This window comes from Diabrotica undecimpunctata, chromosome 3, assembly GCF_040954645.1.
Source record: "Diabrotica undecimpunctata isolate CICGRU chromosome 3, icDiaUnde3, whole genome shotgun sequence".
Taxonomy (NCBI): domain Eukaryota; kingdom Metazoa; phylum Arthropoda; class Insecta; order Coleoptera; family Chrysomelidae; genus Diabrotica; species Diabrotica undecimpunctata.
In genome coordinates, this window is record NC_092805.1 from 150,800,848 (window position 1) to 150,814,854 (window position 14,007).

The window sequence follows — 14,007 nt, forward strand, 5'->3', positions numbered from 1 at the left end:
ATAATAGATTTGTTCCATTCTTGAGGTATTTCTTTGGCATCCCACACTTCTATTATTAGCTCACTAAGTTGGTTTTTTAAAGTTTCTGTGGATTTTTGGTATGTCATATCTTTTATTATTTCTTCAATTTCTTCTCTTGTAGTCTTTTGTATTTCTTCTACTAATATTTGGGGTTTAGGAACATTATAAATTTCTTCAGTAGTCCCTCCATTATTTAGATATAAAATTAAATTTAGATATATAAACATACATACCTACTCTATATATTTATCGTATTTACACATTCCAGAAAAAAAATAGCCATTTAATGATAATTATAAAATTTTATAAACTTAAAAGATTTGAAATCGCTGATAAATAATTCTTAATATAACTTCTCTTAACTCCTAACTTGCCATATATATTTTGATTTTAAATGTAGGATAGAAAATAAAATTTATAAAAATAATTTATAAAGAACAATTTTTTAATTGGCTATAATTATAAATTAATATTTTGTTAATTTTAAAAAAATATAATTTTCTGTCCTGGTATGCCGACAACCACCAATACAATAAACTAGTTAAAACAGATTACTGTTAAGCGCGCGTTCTAATGTTTACAAACTTGCAATAGATGTCACTGATGGCAATATTGAACTATTGTGAATTCGGTCAATTTAAAAATTGGCAAGAGTTTCAGCATACAATAATGATTTCAGGATTATGCAATCCTTTGCAGAATACTTAAAGATTTTATTACGATAATATGGCTTGACGAAATAAAACCACTTCAAATTCCTGATTAAATGACAAAAACAGTTGTATCTACCGAAGTGTAAAACATATAAGTACCATTTTGGCGCCGAAACTGACTGCTATGTCGAAACTAAAAGTTAATTAATCGGTAAAAATCAAATCATATGATAAAAATAATATATTTATGGTTTTAATAAAATGTAATGAACCGCATAGCTAATTGCCGTTTGAATTTGAACCTAAAAGTTCTTCGTCTAATAAATTTCCCGTATTATCAGACCATGGATTTCATACTACCCCTTGTCTATATTTGTGATTTAATTAGGGATTCAATATTTAAATTATTAATGAGTTAAACTAATGACTAATAATAATTAAGTAGTAATTAAGTTAAGTAAATACCTAAATTCAAACAGCAGAACAAGTAGGTACTGAATTAATAATCAGTATTTACTCTTGAGTTCTAAAACAAATCAAGATGTCGTAAGAAAATAGCTTCAAAACAGTTTTAATTTGTCTTTAATATTTTCTATGCTTCTTGTTTTTTAATGTGCTTCTTGCTTTTTCAAATTTTATTTTTATTGCCCTTGAATAGTCACCTGTTTCATTTTATTTGATCCCAAATAGATATAATTTTGTGTTAGCTCTATACCTTTGTTCTTCACATGAATATTAATATTTGGAATGTATATGTATGAATGTAATGTAATTACCATAAAAGTTTTTTTTATTTAATATAGACCGAACTCTGGTCATACCTGGAACATAATTCATGTTCTCTGTTATCCGTATTGTGTCGTCAGTATAGCGGACACACTACGCCATTGATTTTTATACCAGCTGTTTCGTCTAAAAGTCTAAAAAAACTATTCCAGAGCCTATGTTTTGGAATACACCCTATGACCCTATGACGTGACGTGTTTATTTCCCTATATTTATGAATGAAACAAGTGTCCTTTTTTTAAACAGCAGGTAGTTACTAGGTTTAAGACGCCATACATGAGCACGAAATCTTTTTTTTTCAGCTTTGTTAGAAGATCGTCAACCAATATTATCGATTACAGTAAAGACTTCTTCTTGAGAAAATCCTTTTAATGCTTTCATAGCAACCTTCTAGAGCAGATCTTCTACATTGATAATTATATTTCTAATATTGAGTATTGATTGAATCCCTTGAATGATAGAAGATGGTAGAAGTTTTTTCTATTTCGTCATTAATAAGCTCCAGTGAGGTATTATTAAATGCCTTCTCTATGTACGCGAAGGCACATAATATCACGTCTCATGACGATATGGCTTATTTAAAATTTTTAAAAAGACAATGCGAGGTGTTTTAATAAGAAATGTAATAAGAATAATTGTAGAATTGTAACAAAATGTAACAAGAATAGAAGTAAATGTAACAAGAAGTAGAAGTATGCTCACAACATAAAATGTGTGAGACGTAATATAGCTTGACTAGCAGACTAGGATGGATAATGACCAATGGACACTCAAGAAAGGATTCGGCAAATTTGCATGCCCTTCAAAGAGAGTAAAAGGAGAATAAATATGGAAAGGAGATAGAAAACAGATACATTGATGTGAATGAGCGTAATAAAATAAGGAAATTGCTTTAAAGAATATTTGATAGCGAGGAAAGTAACAACGTAAACTTCCCAAGGTATCCTGTACTGCTATCAAAGTTGTCTTAACCTCTTCACCAGTTATGACGCATATATTCGTCGTGACCAGTGGCAATACACTGCGTTCATGACGGACATATCCGCAGTTTAAAAATTCAAGTTAAAATTCATTAAATCTTTCTATTGTTGCGTGATCTACATCACACTCCATGTGAGTATGGCCAGGCACTAAAAATTTATGATCAATTACCTTTAAGTTATTATTTTGACTTAATAAAAGCATAAACATTGCTGTCACAATTGAGTTTTTATTTTGTCCGCCACAAGTATCACTGTATAAAATGACGTGCTCTATTTCAGAAGGTAAATTAGCAAAACTCTTAAATAAACAAGAAGCAATTTCGTTGGCACCTCACCCGCGATACCTTCATGCTATATATAATGAGTGGAGACCTTTGCAGAACAATCATTAATTGTTAAGTTATAGGTATTTAATTGTCGTTTGTAAAACACGGTCTAATCTCTAAATTCTCATACTTTTTCCTTGCATCAGCTGTCTTACTGATATTAATATGATTGTGAAAAATATCACAATTGTTACAGGTATCGTTGCTTGGTTTTTTAAACTTAAGCCTCATTTATCGATTGTTTGAGAGTAAACTTTATAAGAAATCGGTTCAGATGTTATGTCCTAGGTATACAATTGATACATCTTAGCTTTTGTTAATTCTGCTACTAGATACTTTTTACTAGTATGTTTTCGTAAGTAGTGAGACTCATAGGCAGGAAATTTTAATATATGTGGCTATAGACGAGTTCCATTCTTGATTCGGAAATTTTAATTTTTGGTTCATGCTTGCCTCTGATATCAGCCATAGGAATACCACAGTTGGATGACATTTTCTTTTTTGTAACAGTTTCTATAAATTTATTTCGTCAAAAATAGCAAAAAAACATACCTTGCAGCATTGGATTCTTCCTCCTTGGATTTCTATAAAATATGTAAAACACTTTTCCCTAGTTTTTGAAGGTTTATCAGTATCACTTCTGTTAGTAGTAATCTTCTTGTCAGAAATTTGAATTAATGAGGCAATACAACTTACCCTTCTATCGTAGTTGCCCATTCCCCAGTAATTTTGAAACAGAGATAATCTATGTTCATCAAATATTTTTTCTTTACACTTTCTTCTACAATCTCGCAGTGACCGTGACTGCCTAGCTTTATTGCGTTTTCTTTGTTTGTTTCATATCCTTTACCCGTATTTCGTAAAACCTGTCTATTTTTTCTTTTTCCTACTTTTCGTTTCAATATTTTGTGCATTGGTTGACCATGTTCTTCATTGTTTACAAAATTTGGTTCATCTGAGCCATTTTTCTCCTGTTCGGTGTCAAAATCACTATGGTGGTCTTCTTGAATGTAATCATAGGCCGGGTCTTTAACGCTGTCGTCTGGGTCAAAATCTTGCTGTACATTTTCTTCTACTAAAAAAAAATATGGAATGTAGTGATCTGTAATCAACAATTATACCACACGTGGAGGAATAATAATTGTTATTTCGAGTTGCCATCGTAGTGAACGTTCCTTCATAAAATTTGCGTGTGCTCTCTTCACAATCTAGACAAGTACTGACAAGAAACTGATACGAATATGATTTGCGTGGACACCGCATTCTTGCAAAAAGGGATAAATTTGTATATCCTAGCAATACTTTTATATATATTTCTTCTATCAAATTCCGGCAAAAGGGGATATCTTGATTTAATGCCTTTTACTAGCACACATTTCGAATAATTCTCAAGTTAACATGTCTTAAATCGTTTTGCTTCTCAGTTAATTTAATAATGTTAGAAAATATGTGCACATATACCATTTTACTAGTAATTACTATTTTGCTCTCCAGAAGATATCTTGACTTATATACTTAAAACAGTCATAACGATTAAATTGTAGCCAAGTTACCCCTTTTTGATCAATATTAATATTTTAATTAGTAAACTTTCACTTAACTAACCAAGATTGTGCAGAATAAAAAATGCTGTCGAATGATATACATAACACTATTTTGCAAAAAATCGACTTATCCCCTTTTGCCTTCCAGCCACAGATATGAAATTAGCACTTACCGATTAAATAAATTAAAATGAAAATAATTTTTCTTAGTGTATGTGTCTAATATCGATATAAATCTAAATGGGTAGCGCTTAACTTTCTCTAAAATCGTCTCGTCGAAGCCCATAGCAACAACTTTAAACAATAAAAAAATACATTTCTCTATTGTTAACTTAAAGGTTGATATACATATACCTGTTGTAGTGTTTATTTGTGTTTTGTTTAAATGGTAAGTAATGGTCCAATACTAAGGGGCTTGGTCCAACATACATGGTGACCCTAATTTATTACTGTAGATACTGCACGTTGAATAATTTTGGTTTTGATAGAAGCCCTTATTTTGACGACGTTTCGGCAAGGTCGCACTTGCCATTGTCAAGTCAGGTAGTAACTTGCTGGTACTTGAAGTAAAGTGACTCTCCTAGTCGATGCGATTACGGTGCTTGGCAAAGCTTCTTGTGATTGGTCCTGTCCGTGTGTAGGTAGAAGAATATTATGCTCAATGGCTTCAAACAACATGGAAAACGGTATTAAGGAAAAAATCAAAAGTACATCAGACTATCAGACCACAAGACCGACTAGTAGGACCGCTCCTACCTACACACGGACACGACCAATCACAAGAAGCTTTGCCAAGGACCGTTTGAGAGAAGTGTACCTCGATCAGCTGTATAAGTGAACGCATTGACCAGGAGAGTCAGTATGCGGAGATAGGAGGCTGAAACATCTAAAGCAATTTCAACACGAAGGGGCAAAACCGTTTACTCTGGAGGTGGTTAAACTGCAAAGCAACACAACCGCAAAGTCTACGAAAGCCAACCCTAACTTAAAGATTCCACAACCCCCCAAAGTGAAAGAGTGGAAAAAAGCGGCAGAAAAACGCGTTTTCACCGAGGAGACACCGAAGGTTAAAAACCTAAGACCAAAGACGATTTCCTGTCATTACCAAATAGAGGACCTCAAATACAGCAGGAAGATAATGCGTACGCTTTGCCACTACCAGACATAGACACTGGCGACAACGCCAGTAGTCTAACAGAAGACACCGTGTTACCTGAACAACACACAACACGTCAACAAAAACTGCCTGTAATAAAATTACAGAGCGTAAATAAAACCGGAGCGATCCTGAACATTGCACAACAGCAACGAGTAACCACAGTCAATAAGATAGCACGAAATGAAAGGGAAACTCTTATTCAGACAAAAAGCCCAGATGACTACAGGAAAATGGTCAAAATAATAGTGTTTACAACACAAAACCAATCTAGTAAATCGCCTTCCACATAAAGGAGGATATAAAACCAACGCTGCTATTGGGGGGCTTACTCGAAAATAGCTTGGCACAGGGCATATATAACAATATAATATGCGAATACGAGATTCAATGTATATCTGTAAAAAACATGACATCAAGGAAAATGGATAGAAGGAAGCTCCCCATGTTCGTGCTATCTGTCAAAAAGGAGGACGTGGCAGAGGCAAAAAGCATCACTTACCTGATGTAAATAAAAATAGTCATTAAAAACCTACAAAAAACAACTAAGTCTATGCAGTGATTTAACTGCCATGGCTATCATCACGCGCAAAACGCCTGTTTTAAAGTAGCAAAAATAGTAGAGAGGACCACTCGAGCAAGGAGTGTAAGATGGCCCCAGAACAAAAGACAAAATGTGCCAATTGCCAAGGCCAACATCCTGCAAATTTCGGAGGATGTCCCAGATGCCCTATCTGGGGAAGATCCCAGAGACAGCAAGCATGAACAAGGAGGCCACAACAACAGGCTACCGGGACATTTTATGCACAGGCAAAGAGGACAAACCAATAGGCGTAGATGAACCCTATCTTGATCTCCAACAACATGAACAACAGGATATGTTAGTGAACTCAGTGAAAGAACTGGTAACTAAAATTGTCAACGAGGCGATAGCAGATATAAAGTTAGCGTTGGACTAATACAGGCTAACAGGGGATACTTGAGGTTAGGCTCTTGGAAGCCAGGCGGCATAAGAACCAACCAAAATATTTTTTTGGACGAGCTGGTCAATAGTTGCAAAATGGATGTCGTAGCAATTTAAACATAAATTTTCTGGCTACGACATCTATGGGAACGACAATACAGGAAGACCAGGAGTCACAGCAATCCTAGTCGGGAAAGGGATTAAACACATGAGAATCATAACACCAGGGCTAAATAACTTGGAACAAATAGCAGTCTGACTACAAATAAGACAAGAAAAATTTAGGATCACCTTTCCCTACGTAAGATATCAGGACCCACTAACAGATGACGATCTGAACGCATTACTAAACATAGCCGAAACTTTAATTGTTATAGGAGACTTTAATGCAAGATCCTCCAATTGAAATGATAAAACTACGAAAAAAAACGGAAGACTACTAATTAACTATATAAATAATAACGACGACATCATGTCAATGGGCCCCACTGAACCAACACACTACTTAGGAAATGGACTTCCCAACCATATCGACATTATAGGACTCAAAACAGAAATCCACACCTTAAATTATTCAAACATAATGACATATGTAGGAACAGGAATTGCCATATTGGACATAGAAAAAGCCTAGGACAAAGTTTGAAAAAAGCCACAATTTACAAAATGGAAAGAACTAGGCTACTTCATTACTTAGTCAATATATGTAATACCTACTTGACTAATAGAATTTTTCAGGTTTCAGCTTAAAAAACATACCCAAACATTTTATCAACAATACTATATAATATTTTTGTTCCAGATTTGCCCACTGCCGCCAGAAGAAGCACAACTCTATAGCAGACGACACAGTAATCTATGCGGCAGCCAAAGACAACAGAAGGATCGTTGAGAGACTTGAAACCCACCTAGAGAGAATTGCAGACTACACAGGTAAATGAAAGTAGAAGATCAACAGAGAAAATATCCAGTTCATCATCATTATACAGCATTATATCATACCAACCAGAGAAGAATTGACGACGAGAGAAAATATATTTCAGCAAATCAAGAAAAGGCATTAGCGGCGTAGAAATTAATTAAACCGTACATATACAGCCGTACTCTATCACAGGCCAAAAAGATTTAATTATAACAGGCCTACGTTAGAGCTGTAATACATGCAGTCCCAGTATGGAGTTTAACAGTGGAGACTAACTGAAAGAAGCTTGTAAGAACAGAAACGACATGCTACAGGTTAATAGATGGATCATCACTGCAAGATAGAGTTTCAAACGCAACCACAAAAGAAAAATTCCAGTACACGTCACTGAGGGACGTAGCCATGAACAAGACCAAAAAATTTTGCCACTAGGCCACAAAAAGACTCCTTAAGAGCAGGGATATCGTCGCTAGAAACAAAGTGCAAAGGCTAAACCGTGAAACCCATTAACTGATTGATCATCATAACAGCCCAACAGAGAATTAGGTACAGTACCAAAAATAGTACCTAGAGAAACAGACGTTCAGAAGCCTAATCTGAACGTCTGAACGTCTGAATGTATGCTGATAATGAGGTATCGGTCCCACAAAATAAGCGACGCAGAAGTGTAACGTTGGCAGAATTAAAAAGGAGACTGTAAAATAATGTAAATACTGTTTGACATATACATATTAGAGCAATAAACGTTTTTATTTTTTTCTGTATTAGGGATCGTTTCTGCGATAGTTTTATTTGTTAATTCCGCTATTCTTGAACTGGCAAATATATCATCCGGATTGTACCTTCTCCATCGCCCACCTTTAAAAAGAAATTACGTCTGACGAAAGGTTAAAGCCGCCGATATTACAAGGCCATTCCTTTTAAGGCATTATTTACAACAGTCATGGATATACATGTAACGAGACGTCATGTACATGTACTTTGGATATGTGATGAGAGATCCTAAATATATGTTGTGTAAAATATTATGCAAGGGAAAATATCAGACAAACGCAGTACAGGACGAAGAAAGAGTTCATGGTTGAAGAACTTGCGAGATTGGTATGGTATTCACACAAGCTTGCTAGTTAGGGTAGCAGTGAATAAAATTAAAATAGCTATGATGGTACCTTACCATCATAGCTATTTGGTATCCAACGTTCTGAAAGGTCATGGTACATGAAGAAGAAGAATACATATACACCTCTAAACAGGTTATAAATGAAATATACAATAAAATGTTATAGGTATTCTATAACTTTTAATTTACTTTTTTTCTTAGATCTAAAAAAATCGTTGTTTTATAAATATTATATAAACTTACTATAATTTTACCGATAGCGAAAGCAAAATATTTTATATATAGCAAAATTTTTAAGAGTCAAATCCGAAATATATTATCATGTGTCGACCACCTACGGATTCTGATCTATTATGTGGAGATAAATCGCTGTTTTAGATTTTTTCACTTTGTCGTACAATCCTTAGTTTAGATAAGTGATCCTCTCAAAGATAAAAACTGAATAAATTAACTGGTTTTTGATCTTTCCTCCCACGCATTGCGATACGCATATATAAGAGTTTGTTAAGAAAAGTTCAGAACTATTGCCATATTTATAAAGTCACCGATTATAACAAAAGGGTTTGGATTATATTAAGTGCCAAAAATTTTAGGGGAGTAGTATTTAACAATTTAATAGTTTAAAAATAAGTGTAACTAATAATAATGCACAAGAAAACTAAATTCCTGTAGCTGGCTGTATACCATGTATCGTATGTATGTAAACGTATAATATTAATTAATATACCCTTTATAAAGGAATTTTTAAATAAATTTTTTAATGATAGTACCTGATCGGAGTAAAACCTTCCAAAAACTTCTTATTTAAAGTATTCATCTATTTTAAACTTTTTTTCTTTCTTGGCTTATAGACCAGGGCAGATCAATGAAAAAAACTACTACCTTTGGATGTAAGAGGTGACATTCTGGTTTTTCCAGAAAAATTTGTATACCAATAGGTCGAAAATAATAATAAAAAAATCAAAATATTTAGAAATGATTAAAAACATTGTTTTTTTCTCTACTTTGCTTACTTACTGTTTTATTTTGGAGCAAAGTTGTAAAAAAACGGGTAGAAGTTATACTTCTATACACGCGTTCGCCGTTACAAATTTATATGGGAGTCAACCCATATAGTTTACACCATTATGGAGTTTATATGGGAGTTGAAAAAATATTTCAACAAAAATGTATATTTTTATTTTCATATATGTATGAAAGAGATTGAATGCAAAAAAATTTTTTTTACGCATACTCTGCAGTAAAATTCATTGTTTATTTTGTTATTAATATAAAAAATATAATAATACAATACATATTCATAAGTATTTAAAAATGACAATATACATAACTTACTTACGCATATGTTTAATTTATCATGATAAGGTCCATTCGCTCAACTCAGGCATATTTTGACAGATTCATAGCTGGAAACCTACAACAAAAAAGTTCCTAGCTCACAGTATTAACAGCTTAATAAACTTTTATTACAAACTTCTTTCATTGAAAAAGGAAGAATTATTATAAATAGTGGAAGTGTATACTAAATCAATAAAATTTTGGGTAGTGTATATTTAAAAGATATATTTTAGTTGTTATAATTTAATATAACTATTTATTATATGGTGCAAATAAATAAATATTGATTGCCGGTAATTCGTAAAGTTCTATTTTATATACCATTTAGTTTGTTACCTATTAATATTGGCTATAAGTACGTGTGCTTGGTTGTATAGTAATTTCCAGCCTTTTCTAGTATGTCAAAAAGTAACTTCGCAAAAAAATAATTACCAAATTCACTAGACAGTTCGGACTGGAAATAGCGAACCGACTATAATAATAATAATAGAATAAAAATATTGTTTCGTGATACAACTGTCAATTTGTCTGACATTGACAGATGTCAAAATTTAATTGTTGTTTGTTTGAACTTTCTTGAGATATTTGCAAATTTTAATTTATAATTAAACATGCCTAACGAGGCCCAAGACAAATCTGAACAAAATGGAAAAATAATAATAATATTAATAAATATTAAATATATTTACAAAAGGAACATTTTTATTCTCGAAAGAGAAAGAGAGAGAAAATATATCTTTTGTCTCTCTCTTACATATATCTTACATATGTAATGATTTTGCCGATACACTCCCGTACAAATTTCCAACTCGAACGCGCGTATAGAAGTATAACTTCAAAAATCTAAAATAGCGATGATTGAATTTCCTGTAGGACACGAATGGTTAAAAATGTAGTAATTTATTAGCCTTTATTAGACTACACGTCCATACCACTTTACTCTTTTTTGCTCTATATGTTAGTATGTCTGTTTCTATTGATGTTCTTTGCTTTATTTCGTCATTACTTCTCCTATCCATTCTTGTTACTCTGCAGCATCTTCGCAGGCATTCCATCTCTGTTGCTACTATCTTACTGCTATTTTTCTTGTTTATGATCCAATTTTCAGCCCCATATGTCATAATACTTTGCACTAATGTTTTATAAATCTGTGTTTTTGTCTTCATATTTGGGTGTCTATCCCACGATACTGAGTTAAGTTGTCGGATTGCTGTTCTTGTTTGTCCTAATCTTTGTGTAATTTCTTCCTCTGTTGTTGCCTTTTTCGTGATTATAAACCCCAAGTATTTGAATTTATCCTTTCCTTTGATTGTTACGTTGTCATCAATCTGTAGATCTTCTATGTCTTCTTCACTTGTTAATATTTACTTTGTTTTCGCGAGGTTAATATTTAGGCCAGCCTTGGTATATGCTTCTTGTAGTTTCTTCATCATGTAGCTGAGATCGTCTTGGTCTTGTGCAATTACTACTTGATCGTCTGCAAAGCTTAACATATATAGGTATTTGTTACGTACTGGCACTCCCATGCCTTCGCATTTTTTTTTCCAAGTAGTCAAGGCTTTCTCTAAGTATATTTTGAATAGGGTTGGAGATGTGGTGGAACAATCCTGCAGGAGGCCTTTTGTTGTGGTGAAGTCTCCTATGATTGTTGTTCCCATTTTAATGGACACTTTATTTTCTTTATACAGAGCTTTTGTAGCTTCTATGAGTTCCGTCTCTCATAGAAAATTTATAATACTTTCCCTTTTAATTTCACAGACTGTGAATAAGTTTTGGGCACTTGAGGTAACAATGATGTAAGTCTACTTATGGATGTCATAAACTCGGTCAAATCTTCTGAGGTTTCTTTTAATAATCCATTTATAATGTTTAATTAATCAATAAAAATTTTTTGACCTGTTCACTTGTTAGAAAACAGGCGTAGTTCTTTAACATCTGTTCCAATATATTTTTTAATATAATCTAATAGAAAGCTGCAGACTTCATTCGGGCTTTTTCGTGCCTCTGCTTCGTGGAGAACATAAAGAATGGATTTTCGTGACTTAATATTGGTGATGCAAAAAACAATAACGGTAATCTGCTACAAATAAAATGGGTTTTGTACAGGAATTGCAAAGAGTTGAAAGTTCTGCATAAAATCGAAGGCAATTGCTTCTACATCATCTGTGTACGACTTTTTCGGCAAACCGCTACTTATTTTGCTGCTTCACCAAGACTAAGGCTTTTAATTTTTAAATTAAGCTCCTTACAGATATTGCATGTGTCAATGTATGGCCTACCAAAATGTAGGTTAAAATTTTCATGAAAAAATTTATTGTAGTATTTTACTGTACTCTCATAACTGTCTAATAAATAATTCGTTTATTATTTTTATATTAAGCTTCGCATCTAAGTACATAAATTCCTTACCAGAGTAATGAGACTCTTTGACTGGAAATGCAGTTGTGTGGCTACGGATAAGTTCCCTAGTTCCTGAATCAATAATGTTCCCTTTTATGTTTTTTCCACGTTTATCTATAGGTATCACACCACATACCAGAAGTCTTTTAATTCTCTTTAGCCTTTCTCTTTCAATGGTGTGACTACTTAAAAAAGCTCCTTCGCATACCTTTTTTTTAGTCAAATCAACATTAAAAACGAGCTTGTAACTTCTTGTCCTATCTTTACCTCCCTCATTACGTTTTCTTCTTCTAGACACCTCCATTACTTCTAATAATCCTTGTAGATATATATCCTGTTCGTTTTTTGTTGCCATACCAGAAAATAATATTCCTTTGATCTTCATTCACTTTTTCAAAATATTTGAGTAGACACCAAAAAAATGTATTTTAGAAACTCAAAAATATTATATTTTTATTGTCTTGCTTGCACTGAGGTCCTATTTGCTTTGCTTCCATGGTCTTGCTTGCACTGAGGTCCTATTTGCTTTGCTTCCATGGCCTTATTTTTGTTGCCAATATATGTTTGCCCTTTAACTCTGGAGTTTCTGATAACATTACGCTGATATTCATCCGATTTTCTAATTCCCTTACGCCTTTTAGTAGCAGGCTCTACATCATTAGCGTTTTTAGCACATTCCTTAATTGGTTGGTAGTTGTTTATAATAATAATAAAATATAAACGTTTTTTTTTTCTACTTTTCTATACAGACTACTTTTTGTAAACAGCAGTAAGAACAATCAACAGAAACACTATGAATTTTATACGTTATGGTAAACGTCGATATGCAAAATGACAACTGACAATTACGTGCAGAAACAACCTTAGTCCGGGACTAAGGTGTAAGAATATTTTAAATCGATATAAAGTCAACTATGCTTACGGGACTTAAGTGTATTCTGCATTAAATTGTGTGTAACCCACAGAAATACATGTTGGTGTTATAAACTCAAAATTGCCAAAATGTGACATGTTGTTTCTGAAATAAGCGATTCAATTGTAGTGTAGACAAAGTTGTGCACTAGACTTGACCGTGAAAATGGATGCAATCCTTCAGTTTAATTTGCATAAATTAGCATGCAAAAGTCAATTTGCGCAAATTGCATGAAGTGAAAACTCATTACATTTGACTGTATATACAAGTTAAAATGAGGAAAGCTGACAAATAATCTGGTAGCTGTATAATTCACCGTTGTGCAGTGCCACCCCGTAGTGCAAAATTCCTTTTCAGTCTAGCGCCATCCATTTACATGTTACTACGTCGGTACGGGATAACTGTTACTCATTTTGAATGCCATCGTCTGTTTATGAATATTCGAAGGTGTCTATAATAGGAAACAAGAAATATAATAACAGGCGCCAAGATATCGATACCGAAGATATAATACGAGACTAGGGAACGGGTTTGACCCTTTAACAGTGTATTATAACACCATGGATACATGACTCATTTCTATCTAGGTCATATTACTTTGTGCAAGTGGGAATCTTGTGGATTATTATTAATTAAAACCATAATATTAATTTAGTTCTTAGATGAAATTGTAAGTATTAAAAAATATTAGAATTTAGGTGAACTATTAGAATATGTGCCCAACTAGTTGACCCTGTGTAGAACAAAATGTTTGGAGATTACTTAAGTGGATCTAAAATAGGCAAATGAAATACATAATACAAGAACAAACATGCCAAAAATCCTAAAAATATAACAAATTTGAAAATAATCTTAATCTTAATCTTGGTTAATAACTAAAA